Below are 15,876 nucleotides of genomic sequence, written 5' to 3' on the forward strand. Positions count from 1 at the left end.
AGATGCAAATGAAGACTTCCTGGTTCCGTCGGCTCCTTCTCCTCTTCTTCCGTCGGCTGCTGGTCTCCTCCCTCGCACACGGCTCTCCCGGCTGCTTTCTCCCTTCCGTTGGTTGCTTCTTCACCGGATGGCTCCCCTTTTTATAGCATGTTGAAGGCGCGGCTGGTGAGACGCGTGGAGGTTTGGGGATGATCCGGTTGCTTGAGATGCGGGATGAAGTTGAATCGCTTGGGACTTTTCAGCTGGGAGCGTTGTAGAAGTTTGGGAATGGATGAGACACGGGGTGGAATGATCCGGTTGGAAAATGAATGCTGGGGACGTTGCAGAAGTTTGGGAAGCTCCGAACGTTGCTGATATGCTTGGGAGTTGCGCATGTCACCACAAATGCTTGGAGATCATAGAATACACGGGGGCGACGCATGCTCTGTTCATTGAAGATGTGCTTCACGGGTAGATGGGATGAAAAGCTGGGAAGACTTTTATGTTGGGTTTGTTCCTAAATAAAGGAGATGGGATGTTGATCTTGCTTCAACCCGTTGACGTGGATGCATGAAATTTGTTTTGATGTTTGAGTATAGATGAATGATGGGAAGAATGGAATGCAGCTGAATGTTCTTGAAACAGGGGAATCCGAAACCATGAATGAGATGTGGCTTGAATTGAAGAGCCGGTTTGGCTTAGGTCCCTTGGAGGAGATACCATGATGCTTGGAGAGCCACATGGACAGTTTTGATGATGCTAGGAAGCTCCACGATGCGGGCATTTGTGCTAGCTGAAACATGTGGTTACAGTGATATGGATTGCATGCGGATGACGGGCGACTTGAGGCTCAGATGAGACGCTAAGGATTTGTTGAGCTCGGAACGCCAGGCTTTGGGCTCAAACCCAGCGTTATTGGGTCTTTTGAATTACTTGCACTCAAACACAAATAAAACATTAATTAATTAATTTTATTAATAAAGATTAGCTATAATACTAATTAAGATAATATGAAAATTTTACTTTTGTACGCTCATCACACCCCCCAACTAGCTTATTGCTGGTCTCTAGCAATTTAGTGTGAAAATGATAAAATGAGAGTGCAAAAGTATTGTTTATTAATATGCATGAATTAAAATAAATACTCACTTTCGTAGAGCATTACGATTGCACTTAGCACGTGCAACAAGCCGTTAAACCCCTAGGTTACCCTAGTGGACGAGTGTTGTCTCGTGAGGGTTTGCAGTGATGTTACCCACAAACATCGTTTTTAAGTTAGAAGATACTTTAAAACATAGTAACCCTTAAGGCAAATGTAAATGTGACGTCTCAGAATACCTATACCTCCACCACAATTGGGTACCCTTTGAATTCTAGGTGCACTACTCAAATTCACAAGTGTTAACTACCATTTGTTAGCTCCCGATCTACTAAATTTTCTGAATATCACATGTTATTTATCCAGAATGGTTCACATATAAAAATGAAGCTATCAATCCCAACTAGACATCCCAAGTACACAGAGTTCTAAAACAATGGAGTCAAACCAGTCATCCACACGTCACTTGGTTTAAGTTTAACTAACTTACTTATGTTTAATTTATTTATTTTTTTTTTTTTACATAGTGACTACAACAGTCCAACTCCATTAGGCTCTAGTAAGGTCCATGTAACGAGCTTTGGGTCAATGACTCTTGATCCAGTTGGCTCAAGGCATTAGGTGAAACACCCCTCGGACTTAATTACTCGAACCAGACTACGCCACGAGGCCAGACTAGTCACTTATTTCAGTCATTTTCACCTTTTTACGCGAACACTCGCTGCTTTGTAGGCAAGAGGCCCGGTTACTCAGTGAAGACAAACAGTATTATTTCTCTCTTTTTTTTTTCTATTTATTTTTTTATATATATATATATACATATGTAACGTGACTGTATTGTGACTATAGGTCAACCAAGGTCAGAACATAAGGCACCCAGGTGATCTAGCCGGGAATTTCAAACTCTATCTTTATGTGAAAACCAAAACATGGACTTTAAGACAAGGACACTCGTACTTCTCTTGCGAATAAGGTCAACAAACAAATAGGTAACACAAGTGAACTCCTGAGGTTTTCCTATTGTCATTGAATACTTGTGTGGGGATCTAATAATAGGTCTCTAATAAGTCATAATATGCTCCTTGCCTTAATAGCTGCGCATGTTTATTTCTTTGAAAAAAAAAATATAGTGGTAATTAGATGCAACAAAATATATGTTTGTTATTATTATTATTATTATTATTATTATTATTATTATTATATATTATTATTATTATTATTATTATTATTTTATTTATATATATATATAAATATATATATTTTTAAATAGAAATTTTTTTTTTATTTTTTAATGAAATACATGAAATATATGACAATTGGTATGATATATAGAAAAATATAGTAATCTCTCCCCCCAACTTAAATTCAACATTGTCCCCAATGTTTCAACATGAATGCATTAAATATGATTGTATGAAGGATAATAAGGCTGAAGGTTAGAATTTACCTGATAGAATGACTGCACACTGTTGTTGCTCACCAATTGTCATATGAAAGAAAGAAAAATTATGTACAGAGGATCTCTAGCAGATATAGAGATCAATCCTGATAAACAGGATCTTCCAGATTGGTCGATTCAACCTCTGGGGTAAAGTTGTCCAAAAATAACTTCAAACGTTGGCCATTTACTTTAAAAATATTACCGGTGTTTGGATTCTCTATCTCAACAGTTCCATACGGATAAACAGTTTTAACTATAAATAGGCCGGTCCACCTAGATCTCAATTTTCCTGAAAATAAATGAAGTCTTGAATTATACAATAGAACTTTCTGGGAAGGCTCAAATGTTTTTCTCATAATATTTCTATCATGAAAGACTTTCATTTTATTCTTATAAATTCGAGCATTCTCATATGCTCCATTCCTGATTTCCTCTAGTTCATTAAGTTGAAGTTTGCGTAGTGAACTAGCTTTATCCATATCAAAATTAAATCTCTTAATAGCCCAGTAGGCTCTATGCTCCAATTCCACAGGCAAGTGACAAGGTTTGCCAAAAATAAGACGGTATGGAGACATACCAATCGAACTTTTAAAAGCAGTACGATAAGCCCAAAGTGCATCAGTTAAACGCAAAGACCAGTCTTTGCGATTTGGGTTAACCGTTTTTTTCCAGAATATTCTTAATTGATCGATTGGATACTTCAACTTGTCCGCTTGTTTGTGGATGATAAGGGGTGGCGACTTTATGGGTGATCCCATATTTTCGCATTAAAGCCTCAAAAGGCTTATTACAGAAGTGTGAACCTCCATCACTGATGATGGCTCGAGGCGTTCCAAATCTGGAAAGAATGTTTTCCTTTAAAAAATTTAGAACAGTTTTGTGGTCATTATGTTTGCAAGGAATTGCCTCAATCCATTTGGAGACATAATCCACAGCTACTAAGATGTACAAATTTCCGAATGAAGGAGGAAATGGGCCCATAAAATCTATTCCCCAACAATCAAATATTTCGATAATTAAAATTGGGTTGAGAGGCATCATATTCCTACGAGTTATCCCACCTAACTTTTGACAACGCTCGCAAGCTTTGCAAAAGTTATGGGAATCTTTAAACAAGGTGGGCCAATAGAAACCGCACTGTAAAATTTTTGCAGCCGTTTTCTTAGCAGAGAAATGACCACCGCAAGCTTCAGAATGACAAAAGGAAATGACACTAATAAATTCGTCATTAGGTACACATCTCCTAATAATTTGATCTGGGCAGTATTTGAAAAGATAAGGATCATCCCAGAAAAAATTTTTTATTTCAGTCAAAAATTTTCTTTTGTCTTGTTTATTCCAATGACTTGGTAGTTCACCTGTGACTAGAAAATTTGCAATGTCTGCAAACCAGGGTGAAGATGTGATCTCAAACAGTTGCTCATCAGGGAAAGTATCTTTTATGGGTGAATTGTCTAAGGAATCTGAAAGAGTCAGACGGGACAAGTGATCAGCTACTACATTTTCTACCCCCTTTTTATCTCTTATTTCTAGAAAAAATTCTTGGAGCAGAAAGATCCACCTAAGCAAACGCGCCTTAGCATCCTTTTTTGAAAGAAGGTACTTAAGGGCAGCGTGGTCAGTGTAGATAATGATTTTGGATCCAATCAAGTAAGACCTAAATTTGTCTAGTGCAAATACTACGGCAAGTAGTTCCTTTTCCGTAGTGGTGTAATTCTTTTGTGCACTATTTAAAGTCTTACTTGCATAGTAGATAACATAAGGCTTTCTTTCTTTTCTTTGCCCTAGAACTACCCCAACTGCATATTCACTAGCATCACACATAATTTCAAAAGGAAGTGACCAGTCAGGTGGTTGCATGATGGGAGTAGAGGTCAGCAAGCTTTTAAGTTTATCAAAAGCTTTTTGACATTCTTCAGACCACACAAATTGGGTTTCCTTTCGAAGGAGATTACATAAGGGTTTAGATATTGAGCTAAAATCTTTAATGAATCTCCTATAAAATCCTGCATGACCCAAAAATGAGCATATATCCTTGATAGTTTTTGGGTTGGGTAAGTTAGCAATTAAGTCAATTTTAGCCTTGTCTACTTCAATTCCTTCAGATGAAATAACATGCCCGAGAACAATTCCCCTAGTTACCATGAAATGGCACTTTTCCCAGTTTAAGATTAGATTCTTCTCCTCACACCGAATTAAGACTAGTCTTAAATGGTCCACACAGTTTTCAAAAGAGGAGCCAAAAACCGAAAAATCATCCATGAAAACTTCCAAAAAGCGCTCAACCATGTCGGAGAAAATACTGAGCATGCATCTTTGGAAGGTTGCAGGAGCATTACATAATCCAAAAGGCATTCTCTTGTAAGCAAATGTGCCAAAAGGACATGTAAAAGTGGTCTTTTCCTGATCTTCAGGATCAATTGCAATTTGGTTGTAACCTGAATAGCCATCTAGGAAGCAATAATATTTATGACCTGCTAACCTTTCTAAAATTTGATCAATAAAAGGTAGAGGAAAATGATCCTTCCTAGTGACAGAATTAAGTTTCCTATAGTCAATGCATACACGCCAACTAGTGGGGACCCTAGTTGGAACTAATTCATTGTTAGCATTTTTGACTACAGTAACACCAGATTTTTTCGGGACCACTTGGGTTGGACTTACCCATTTACTATCTGAAATTGGGTAGATCATACCCGCATCCAGAAGTTTTAGAACTTCTGCTCTAACCACATCCTTCATGTTTGGGTTTAATCGACGTTGAGGTTGACGAGAAGGTTTGGCATCAGCTTCTAAGTGGATTCTATGAGTGCAAATTGAGGGACTAATTCCCTTGATATCAGCAATTGTCCACCCTATTGCTCCCTTATGCTCTTTGAGAATTTCTAATAATTTTAGTTCTTGACTTTGTTCGAGTTGGGATGATATGATCACAGGAAAAGTCTCTTCTTGACCAAGGTATGCGTACTTGAGCTCAGATGGCAAAGGCTTTAGCTCAAGTTTAGGTGCTTGAACACTAGATGGTAGAGGACTATTGTTGCGTGTGGGCAATTCTTCAAAACGAGATTTCCACCTATCTGTATCCAACAAAGGAGCTGAATCTAATATAGCACTGATTTCTCTAAAGTTTTGGTTGATATCTGTATTTCTGAAATGAGTTAGGCATGTTTCTAAAGGATCAGAAGAAAGAGATGGGACAAGAGCATCTTCTACAATGGAGTCGATCAGATTAACTCCATGAATTTCATCATTTTTGTTATCATTATCGGGTTGTTTATAAATGTTAAATATATTAAAATCTATAGTCATATTTCCGAATGACATTTTCATTATTCCATTTCGACAGTTGATCAAAGCATTGGAAGTAGCTAGAAATGGGCGGCCTAGAATGACAGGTATTGGAGTGGTACAATTCATGACAGGCTGGGTATCTAATACTATGAAGTCGACTGGAAAATAGAATTTATCAATTTGGACAAGTACATCCTCGACTATTCCTCTTGATATCTTTATAGATCGATCGGCAAGTTGGAGAGTAACCTTGGTGGGTTTTAATTCACCAAGTCCTAACTGTTCATAAACTGAATACGACAGTAAGTTAACACTTGCACCTAAATCAAGAAGGGCTCGTTGTATCCTAAAGTTTCCTATGATGCAAGATATGGTAGGACAACCAGGATCTTTATACTTAGGTGGGGTGTTGTGTTTGAGAATAGCACTCACCTGTTCAGTTAGAAAAGCTTTCTTTTGTACGTAAAGCTTCCGCTTTATGGTACAAAGATCTTTTAAAAATTTGGCATAAGATGGGATCTGCTTAATTGCATCTAATAAAGGAATGTTAATCTTTACTTGTTTAAAAATTTCCAGAATTTTTTGGTCAGGTATTCCCTTTTTAGCTGCAAGCAAGCGCTGAGGAAATGGAGCAACTATCTTATGATGCAGTATTGGATCATTTTGTTCATTATCATCTTCATCATTCTTTTCAATAGATTTTTCAGATTTGTCATCTTTTGTTGGAATTTCTTTATTAATTATTTTTCCACTCCGAAGGGTTGTGACAGACTTAACTTGCTCAAATTTAGGTTGGGATGAACTTGCTACATGGACCTCATGTTGACCCTTTGGGTTAGATTGAGGTTGGGCTGGAAATGTCCCTCTTTCCCTAACATTAAGTTGAGCCTCAATTCTACCTACAGAATTTTTAAGTTCTTGGAGTGATTGCATTGTATTCTGATTTATTTGAGTCTGCCCTTGCATGAAGGTTTGCAAAGTATCTTCAAGGGATTTCCTATGTGGTGGCACATAAGGAGTAGGAACATAATTTCCTTGAGATTCATTGGCAGTGGGTCCATGTCTCCAGCTAAAGTTAGGATGGTTTCGCCAACTAGGATTATATGTTTCTGGAAATGGTCTTTTATAAGTATTGGTGAAATTTGCTTGATCATGCAACACTTCTTGAAAAGCAGGGATTGTAGGACAATCCTTGGTTACATGTGCATTACTCTCGCAAATTCCACATATACTTTCAACAATAGTTTGTGCTTTTCCTATATTGGCTTTGCTTAATTCCATGGCTTCAATCTTCCTAGTCAGATTAGCAATTTTTACATTGACATCATTATCATCTTTAATAAGATATATTCCTCCTTTTGCATTAGGTGTTATTTTTGATTTTTCATTTTTATCTGTTGTATCCCAAGCTTGTGCATTTTCTGCTAAAAGATCAAAATAATCCCAGGCTTCATTTGGTTCCTTACTCATGAATTCACCATTACACATCATTTCTACAAATTGTCTCATATTGGAGGACAAACCATCATAAAAGAAACTAATGACCCTCCAAATTTTATATCCATGATGTGGGCAAGCAAGTAGAAGGTCCTTAAATCTTTCCCAACAATGAAAAAATGTTTCTCCATCTTTTTGTGCAAAGTTCATGATATTTCTTCTAAGTGTGTTCGTTTTATGTGTTGGGAAGAATTTCTTTAAAAATTCTCTTGTCATTTCTTGCCAGGTAGCTATGGTCCTAGGCCTTAAGGAGTGTAACCATGACTTAGCTTTTTCCTTTAAAGAAAAAGGAAATAACTTAAGCTTAACTACCTCTTCAGTGACATCATTGAAATGAAGTGTTGAACATACTTCATCAAATTCTTTCAGATGCAAATAGGGACTTTCAGAATCAAGTCCGTGAAACTTTGGAAGTAATTGGATTATTCCTGGTTTCATGTCAAAAGCTCCCGCAGCAGTAGGAATAACCATACAGGATAGGGTACTGGTCCTAGTGGGTTGTAGATAATCACGAAGCGTTCTAATAGGTAAGTCATCTTGAAATTCATTATCTCCCTGATTACTACCATTATCTTCCATTTGATTATTTGAATTTTGAACAATTAAATTTTTATCTTTTGATTCAACTCGAAATAATCTATTTGTTTTATCTCTCTCCCACAACAGCATATACTAAGTTTTTTTTTATTTTATTATTATTATTATTATTATTATTTACACAAACACCCTAATACAGTAAAACAAAAGTTTAATTAGAACATGCATTAAAGCATCACCCAACAATTTCTAAGGTTTTCCTAAAAATTCTAGACAGCTCCTAACTGGGTTGAGGAGGACACCTAAGCCTCCAATCCGGTCTATTAACCTTAGTCGACCAGGTAAGCTCCCAGGTAAGTGGAGGGGTCACGATGCATGTAGCAAAGGTCCCACTTAAAACCCACTTTCCTCGAACAGAAACTGTCTCCCTTTAATCACTTAAAGGGACAAAGCTTGCCTAGACATCGACCAGATAACAGAGCGAAATTGGTGCAACTTTCGGTGATCTTCGTCCTATTGAGCTTCAATATCCTTAGGGGCCAACGTCTAGTTGATTTTAATTAGGCTTAGGATATTTATGCACTTGGATGATTTTTGGGCTAAGGACGAGTGATGAAATCCCGACCTTATCTTTTTAATGGGTTCAGCCCTTAGATTATTTTATGCAAATGCTTTATACTATATGCAACAATCAAGAAGATTTTTTAACATTTTATGTCATGACATTAAATTGCAGTTGAATAGTTGATCAAGCAAACTAGCTAAAAAAATTTTTTCTTCTTTTTATTTATTTATTTATTTATTTTTTTATTATTTTAATTAATAATAATTTTTTTTTAATTTTTTTTAAAACAAGAGTAAAATTCTAATCTAGGAAAAATAGGACTAGTATGAGCAAAACAGAAAAATTAATTTAAATACTCACGGCCGAAGTTCGTTCACTCCGGGAATCCAAAAAAAATTGATCTTGATCTTCCTCGTTACTGGTCCCGCTTTTTGTCGTCCTTGAATCTGTAAAGATTTGAAATTTCAGCTGTGTTAAAAATAAGAAAAATTGAAGAACTAAAAATAAAGAATTGAAATTTTCAGCCTTGTTCTCGTTCGCACGTTGCAAATCCCCGGCAACGGCGCCAAAAACTTGCTACTTCTTTAATCTTGCTCTTTTAAAAAGGAAAATTAAATGTAGAATACCCCAAGTATAGGGTGTAGCGAAGTAATATTCTCGATGAGTCCGAGATCGAATCCACAGGGATTTGACAGTGAACAAAAAAAACTTAAGGCTAACTAATATTCAGATTTAAAAATATAACTAAGGCATTAGGATTCAGCCTAACCCTTAATCATGCTTTCCTAAAATCATCTATTAATCATAATAAAATAGATTTAGTTTTTATGGGCAGCATTACAGTAATTCTATTTTAAACTACAGGAATTTCTAAGCATCTGTTATACCCGGGGGAAATAACAAATCAAAGAAAATATATAAGTTTGAAATAATTTCTATAAATTTACTGCACCATAAATCAAATCAATAACATTAAAATCCTATTGATGATTAAATGAAATACATGAAGAAAATGCTAGGCTTTTCCTTAGCCTTAGCTAAAAGATATTTAGCTATCCATATGAGATGCAAGCAATTTTATAAAAGGGATTAGCATAGAATAATTAAAATAAACATAAACCCCTTTTTTTTCTTTCTTCTATTAGGAAATAGAGTACTCTGTTTCCTTTCTTCTTCTCCCGTGGCCTCTCCTCCTCTCTTGCCCGGCTGGGAAGATGCAAATGAAGACTTCCTGGTTCCGTCGGCTCCTTCTCCTCTTCTTCCGTCGGCTGCTGGTCTCCTCCCTCGCACACGGCTCTCCCGGCTGCTTTCTCCCTTCCATTGGTTGCTTCTTCACCGGATGGCTCCCCTTTTTATAGCATGTTGAAGGCGCGGCTGGTGAGACGCGTGGAGGTTTGGGGATGATCCGGTTGCTTGAGATGTGGGATGAAGTTGAATCGCTTGGGACTCTTCAGCTGGGAGCGTTGTAGAAGTTTGGGAATGGATGAGACACGAGGTGGAATGATCCGGTTGGAAAATGAATGCTGGGGACGTTGCAGAAGTTTGGGAAGCTCCGAACGTTGCTGATATGCTTGGGAGTTGCGCATGTCACCACAAATGCTTGGAGATCATGGAATACACGGGGGCGACGCATGCTCTGTTCATTGAAGATGTGCTTCACGGGTAGATGGGATGAAAAGCTGGGAAGACTTTTATGTTGGGTTTGTTCCTAAATAAAGGAGATGGGATGTTGATCTTGCTTCAACCCGTTGACGTGGATGCATGAAATTTGTTTTGATGTTTGAGTATAGATGAATGATGGGAAGAATGGAATGCAGCTGAATGTTCTTGAAACAGGGGAATCCGAAACCATGAATGAGATGTGGCTTGAATTGAAGAGCCGGTTTGGCTTAGGTCCCTTGGAGGAGATACCATGATGCTTGGAGAGCGACATGGACAGTTTTGATGATGCTAGGAAGCTCCACGATGCGGGCATTTGTGCTAGCTGAAACATGTGGTTACAGTGATATGGATTGCATGCGGATGACGGGCGACTTGAGGCTCAGATGAGACGCTAAGGATTTGTTGAGCTCGGAACACCAGGCTTTGGGCTCAAACCCAGCGTTATTGGGTCTTTTGAATTACTTGCACTTAAACACAAATAAAACATTAATTAATTAATTTTATTAATAAAGATTAGCTATAATACTAATTAAGATAATATGAAAATTTTACTTTTGTACGCTCATCACATAGCTAGCCGATCCTCAAGGAAAATGACTTTGATACTCGATTTTTAGGTCATGAAGGTCCCCTTTGCATGCAACGCCATTTTGGGTCAGCCTGAATTGAACATTTTTCATGTCGTAGTATCCACCTACCCATCTACTCATGAGGTTTCCGACTGGACATAGTGTAGGAGAAGTCTAAGGCAACCAAGCACTGGCTTGGCAATGTTATGTGGTGACCTTGCAAGGGAAGACGCCCATGGAAACACTTCACATTGAAGCTTCAATATTCGGGATGAGCAAAAGCAGAAGCGAGGAGAACTAGCCAAGGAACTCCTCCAAGTCCCCATCAACAAAGCAAACCTAAGCAGGATGGTGCAGATTGGAGCCACCCTCGATGAGGCTACCAAAACTTGGCTGGTGGATTTCCTTCAGACTAAAGCAACGTCTTCACTTGGTTAGCCTCCAACATGCCAGGTATAAGATCTGATGTGATTGTTCACAAGTTGAACATGGATCCGGCACACAAGTCAGTTTGGCAGAAGAAAAGGAGCTTCATCCTAAAGAGGCAACACACCATCGATGAGGAGGTGGACAAGCTCCTTATAGCCGACTTTATCTAAGAATCACCTTGACTGGATAGTAAATGTCATCCCCATAAAGAAGGCTAATGGGAAGCAGCAGATGTGTATTGACTTCATCGATCTCAACAGAACTTGTCCCAAGGAAAGTTTCCCATTGTCAAGAATCGACCAGCTTGTTGATGCAACATCGGGGCACCAGATGCTAAGTTTTATGGATGCATTCTGGAGCTACAATCAAATTCAGATGGCACTTGAGGATAAGAAAAAAACCTCCTTTATCACCATAAAGGACTGTACTACTACAAGGTCATGCCATTCAGACTAAAAAATATCGTACGTACCAATGCTTGGTCAACAAGATCTTCGAGGACCAAATCGGTCGCAATATGGAGGTATATGTTGATGATATACTAGTAAAAAGCAAGGAGGCCGAGCAATACATAACCGACTCACAAGAGGCGTTTGCTTGCTTGAGAAGGCACCATATGAAGCTCAATCTAAGCAAGTGTACTTTTAGATTCATTGCAGAAAAGTTCCTTAGATTCTTGGTTACTTAGCACGAGATCGAAGCCAATCCATAAAAAATCTACGTGGTGATGGAAATGATACCCCCAAGGACAAAGAAGAGGTCCAACACTTGGCAGGTTCATGGCCAGATCAGCTGAAAAATGCTTGCATTTCTTCAAAGCACTGAGGTAAACCAAAAACTTTCAGTGATCCAAAAAGTGCCAAGCTGCCTTCGACCAACTTAAGCAGTACATCAGCTCATCATCCCTCCTCACCAAGCAGGGCCTGGAAGACATACTACATCTCTACCTTTCGTTGTCCCCCTCGACTGAGAGCTTAGTTCTCATCTGAGAGGAAGGAGTGCACTATACAAGTCGAGTCCTTTGTGACCCAGAGACAAGATATTTCAAACTTGAGAAGATGGCTTATACTCTCCTTATCTCGACATAAGGACTCCAACTATATTTTCATGTGCACTCCATCACAGTGTTGTCTGACCAGTCGATGCAATAAGTTCTACAAAAGTTGGATGTGTCTGGAAAGCTAACTAAGTGGGCAGTTAAGCTTTAGAGAATTTGACATCTAATTTCATCCTTGACAAAGAAACATTCTCGTCGAAAACGAAGAAATGAAAGGATTTTGGGGATGGAGCACTAGTTCACCCTCGGGCACACTCTTAGGATGACTGGTTGCAGAAATTTCAAAATGAAGATGAAGCATAGGTCACTAGCATTATATAGAGCCTCGAGTGACTCAGATCAGAGCCTCGGGTGACTCAGATCAATATCATTCAAGCAATCAATTCGATCTCTGTCGACCGGGCATTTAATTTCGAATTCTGAACCATCACTAAGATTTCTGTCGGCAAAGCGTCCAATCATCGCCCCAAAAATCCTGCCACTAATAATACCATTTTGAAAAGGGCAAATCATAAATATTGTCTCTAGAAGATTTTCAAAGCTGACATGACAACCCTGGCTGATCAACTTTGCAACTTGCCTCTGTTGGTTTTATCAAGGAAAGCTACTTCCTTCACCCGAGCTAATCATGTCACCTTGGCCTTGGAAGCGGAGTGGGGAGCAAATGATACACCTCAGAACCGACCTCAGCTGATGAGGCAAACCAACCAATGAAATCTCACCAGCATGCTAATCATTCACAGCTTGTCATTTGGCCAACCCAGAATGCTTATGGAGAGTCCTTTGCATTTCAAGCGCTCCCCCTAGCTAGCAACAACTCGGTTATGATTGCTAGCTATTTTCTAACAAATGTGATATTTGAGAAAATCCCCGCGTAGGTATGATTCACAAGCTAGATATGTGGGTTGTTACCGTATCCACCAATGTATAGCCTCAAACTACTCGACGACGGGCTCCAGTTATTGCATTCTTAAGGACCCTCCAGGTAAGTTCTCTTTTAACTTTCTTACTTACCTCTTTGGCCCTCTCAAATCTCCTTCTATTTTTTGAGAATCATGTTTATTTAGGCATTGAAGAGTGCCCCGCTAGACATGCTCTGATGGGTAGACTTCTTTATCTTTACTATTTCTAGTTAGAGCCAATCGGAACACCGGTCAGAGTAGCACCTCTACTATCCAATGCTAACTCGGAGGCACTTGATGTCAGAACCACTACTGATTGAGCACAGTGGCCACCAGATCATCGTTGCGAAGGCGTGTAGCGACTTCAATCTGATCTTCCTGATTTGAATAACAGATGAGCCAAGATCTCCAGCAACCCCATCAGCTCGGTGCCTTAATCAAGTCAGTTCCTAGTGGCAACAATGATCACACTACAAATTATTTAACTTATATTTTTGTATAAAGAACCCAAATGTAACGATACAGAATAAAAAGAGAAAAAAAAGGATTTCATCAAATTTGCTTATTCTTTTTTGTCAATGCTAATAATCTTCATCAACTTTTTTTTTCTTTTTTTTTACCACTAATACGGATAAGACTGAAGAAGCAAAATAAAAGTGAAGAATGACAATCTTCTCAACTTAGGTGGAAAAAGATAGAGGTTTTTTTGTGCAAAAAAATTTTTAATTGTAATTATATTTTTGCGAGGAAAAGCTACTTTTATATTTATGCACCATTTAAATTATGATATAATAGCAGTTTTTATGAAAAAATCATGTAATTATATAGCATCTAATATTAAATACAACTATAACTTGTGATTACTATCATATTTCTATTTTTTATTATTTAATTAAATTTTGCTGCCTAGCGTTACAAGCTAGTTTACTCAATATTTTAGAGACCACCATCCCTCCCACACTCACATAAAAACTGATCTCACAATGGCCGCCCTACTTCCCTCACCCCTCCCTCCGCCGCCGCTTACTGTTCTTCTTTAAGGCTGCAAATAGATCGGGTTGACCTGTGACCCAACCCAATCCGATCCCAACCATTTTGGAGGACCCATGGGGCCAAATCGGGTCCTAAAATTGGATCCATTTATTTTTGAGTCGGGTTTGGATTTATTAAATTCCGATCCGACCCAACCCAACTCAAGCAACCCATTAAAGTATTAAAGTATTAAAGTATTACTATAAATAATAAATAATCTGGGTTGTAAGAATCCGCTGTCACTCTGCGCTACTTCTAGCACACAAATCATAATAAATGCACATTTTGACTTTGTGAGCTAAATCGGGCAGCTGCGGGTGCCCTAATAAATTTCCAAGATTGCTTGATGAAAGAGGTTAATGATAAGTTTTTTTTTTTGAATTTTTGAAGGGAGAGGCTGACAAAATGTCACTTCCCACTCTTTTTTCCCTACAACCTCGGTCTACGACCCATGTTGTGGCTGCGGGATATCCTAATAAATTTCCAAGGTTGCTTAGCTAAAGAAGCTAACGACAAGAAGCTTTTTCTTTTTGAACTTTTTGAGGGAGAGGCTGACAAGATGTCACTTCCCCCTCTTTCCACTACAGCTATAGAACAAAGAAATGAAACGATTAGGGAGAGGGGAGTGGGAGAGAGAAGCGACAGAATGGAAGTCGGTCTCCTTCCGGCCACCTACTTTACCAGCTCCTGAGCCTCGGTCTCCCCTTCGGCCCCAACGACATCATGCTAGCCGCCATCCTTCTGCTGGCTCACGACGTGCCCACTGGTCAAGAACGGAGCACAGGAGGTCGAGGAGCTGGACGTGGCGGACGAGGCGAAGGAGGTCGACGGTCCGGAGGCCAAGGAGGTCGACGGTCCGAGGACCGAGGAGGTCGACAATCAGGGCCTAAGGAGCTCGGACATGCAGAGGTGCTTGACGAAGCGCCAGTAGGGACCGTAGGGGGTGAAGGCAAAGCCAGCGGCATCGTAGGCGAAGCGGCGAGCGACGGCGGTCTGGGGGTGGTTGGAGATGGCGGTGTCGTAGGTCTTCGCAGGCGACGTCCGAAGAGGAGGTGATGACATAGGGGGTGGAGCCGAGGCAAAGACTGAAGAGGGGGCCATGGAGGGTGGCGAGCCAGTAGAGGGGAAGGACCTCTGAGGGGTATTTTGGGAAGGTTTCGGGTGGGAAGGAGGGGAGAGGAGGAGATTTTGGAAGAAGGCAAGCCACTTCCATCCTCCGATCCCTACCTAAAACCCCAAAATTCACCAAGAATGAGAGGAGAACGAGTTTGCGATTGGTTTGGGAATAAAATGGAGGATACCTTGGCCCTGTACTTGCCGCAGATATCTTAGTGTTTTGGAGTCGAGGTTGAGATCCTCGGCAATGGTGGCGATGCGAAGGGGCTCGACGCGCGGAGTTGGCGTTGTAAACACCGAAGAGCACGGGAGACACCACTTCCGGTCACCTTTATCTTCTCAGAGGACACAGACTGGTTCACGGAAAAAGAAAGAAAAAAAAAATGTAGTCAACAATAAAACAAAAAAAATACATCTCTCTCTGGCTCTCTCATTTGGTCCATGAAAAAAAAAGAGTCGTATTTGATTAGAATGTTTAAAGATGAGAAAGTAACATTCGTTTAAAAATAAAATTTTTGTATTTTATAAAAAATATATAAAATATATATTTTATTAAAAATTAAGTTATTTAAAAAATACCTTTAAGCCATCAAAACCTATAGATCCCATATTTTTGAGTTTCAGATGATACTATTTCACGTGATTTCACGTGACACTATTTACTTAATTATAATTTTCATTAACATACTTAAGCAAAAGA

General features: G+C 39.1%; 1 non-coding gene and 1 pseudogene across 2 annotated transcripts; one reads left to right on the plus strand and one right to left on the minus strand.

Moving 5' to 3' along the window:
• Positions 1-2,405: 2,405 nt before the first annotated feature.
• LOC149768223 (uncharacterized) lies at positions 2,406-15,825 on the minus strand (annotated as a pseudogene). The gene is made up of 2 exons (XR_016399157.1): positions 15,362-15,825; positions 2,406-8,855 (listed from the first exon to the last, which is right to left on the minus strand). The product of XR_016399157.1 is annotated as an uncharacterized LOC149768223 (transcript).
• LOC120105873 (small nucleolar RNA R71) lies at positions 7,369-7,475 on the plus strand. Its single transcript, XR_005508133.2, has one exon. It is a non-coding gene; the product is annotated as a small nucleolar RNA R71 (small nucleolar RNA).
• Positions 15,826-15,876: the final 51 nt, after the last annotated feature.

This window comes from Phoenix dactylifera, chromosome 2 (assembly GCF_051530095.1).
Source record: "Phoenix dactylifera cultivar Ajwa chromosome 2, Ajwa_hap1_PhDact_Kaust_v1.1, whole genome shotgun sequence".
In the NCBI taxonomy this organism is placed as follows: Eukaryota; Viridiplantae; Streptophyta; class Magnoliopsida; order Arecales; family Arecaceae; genus Phoenix; species Phoenix dactylifera.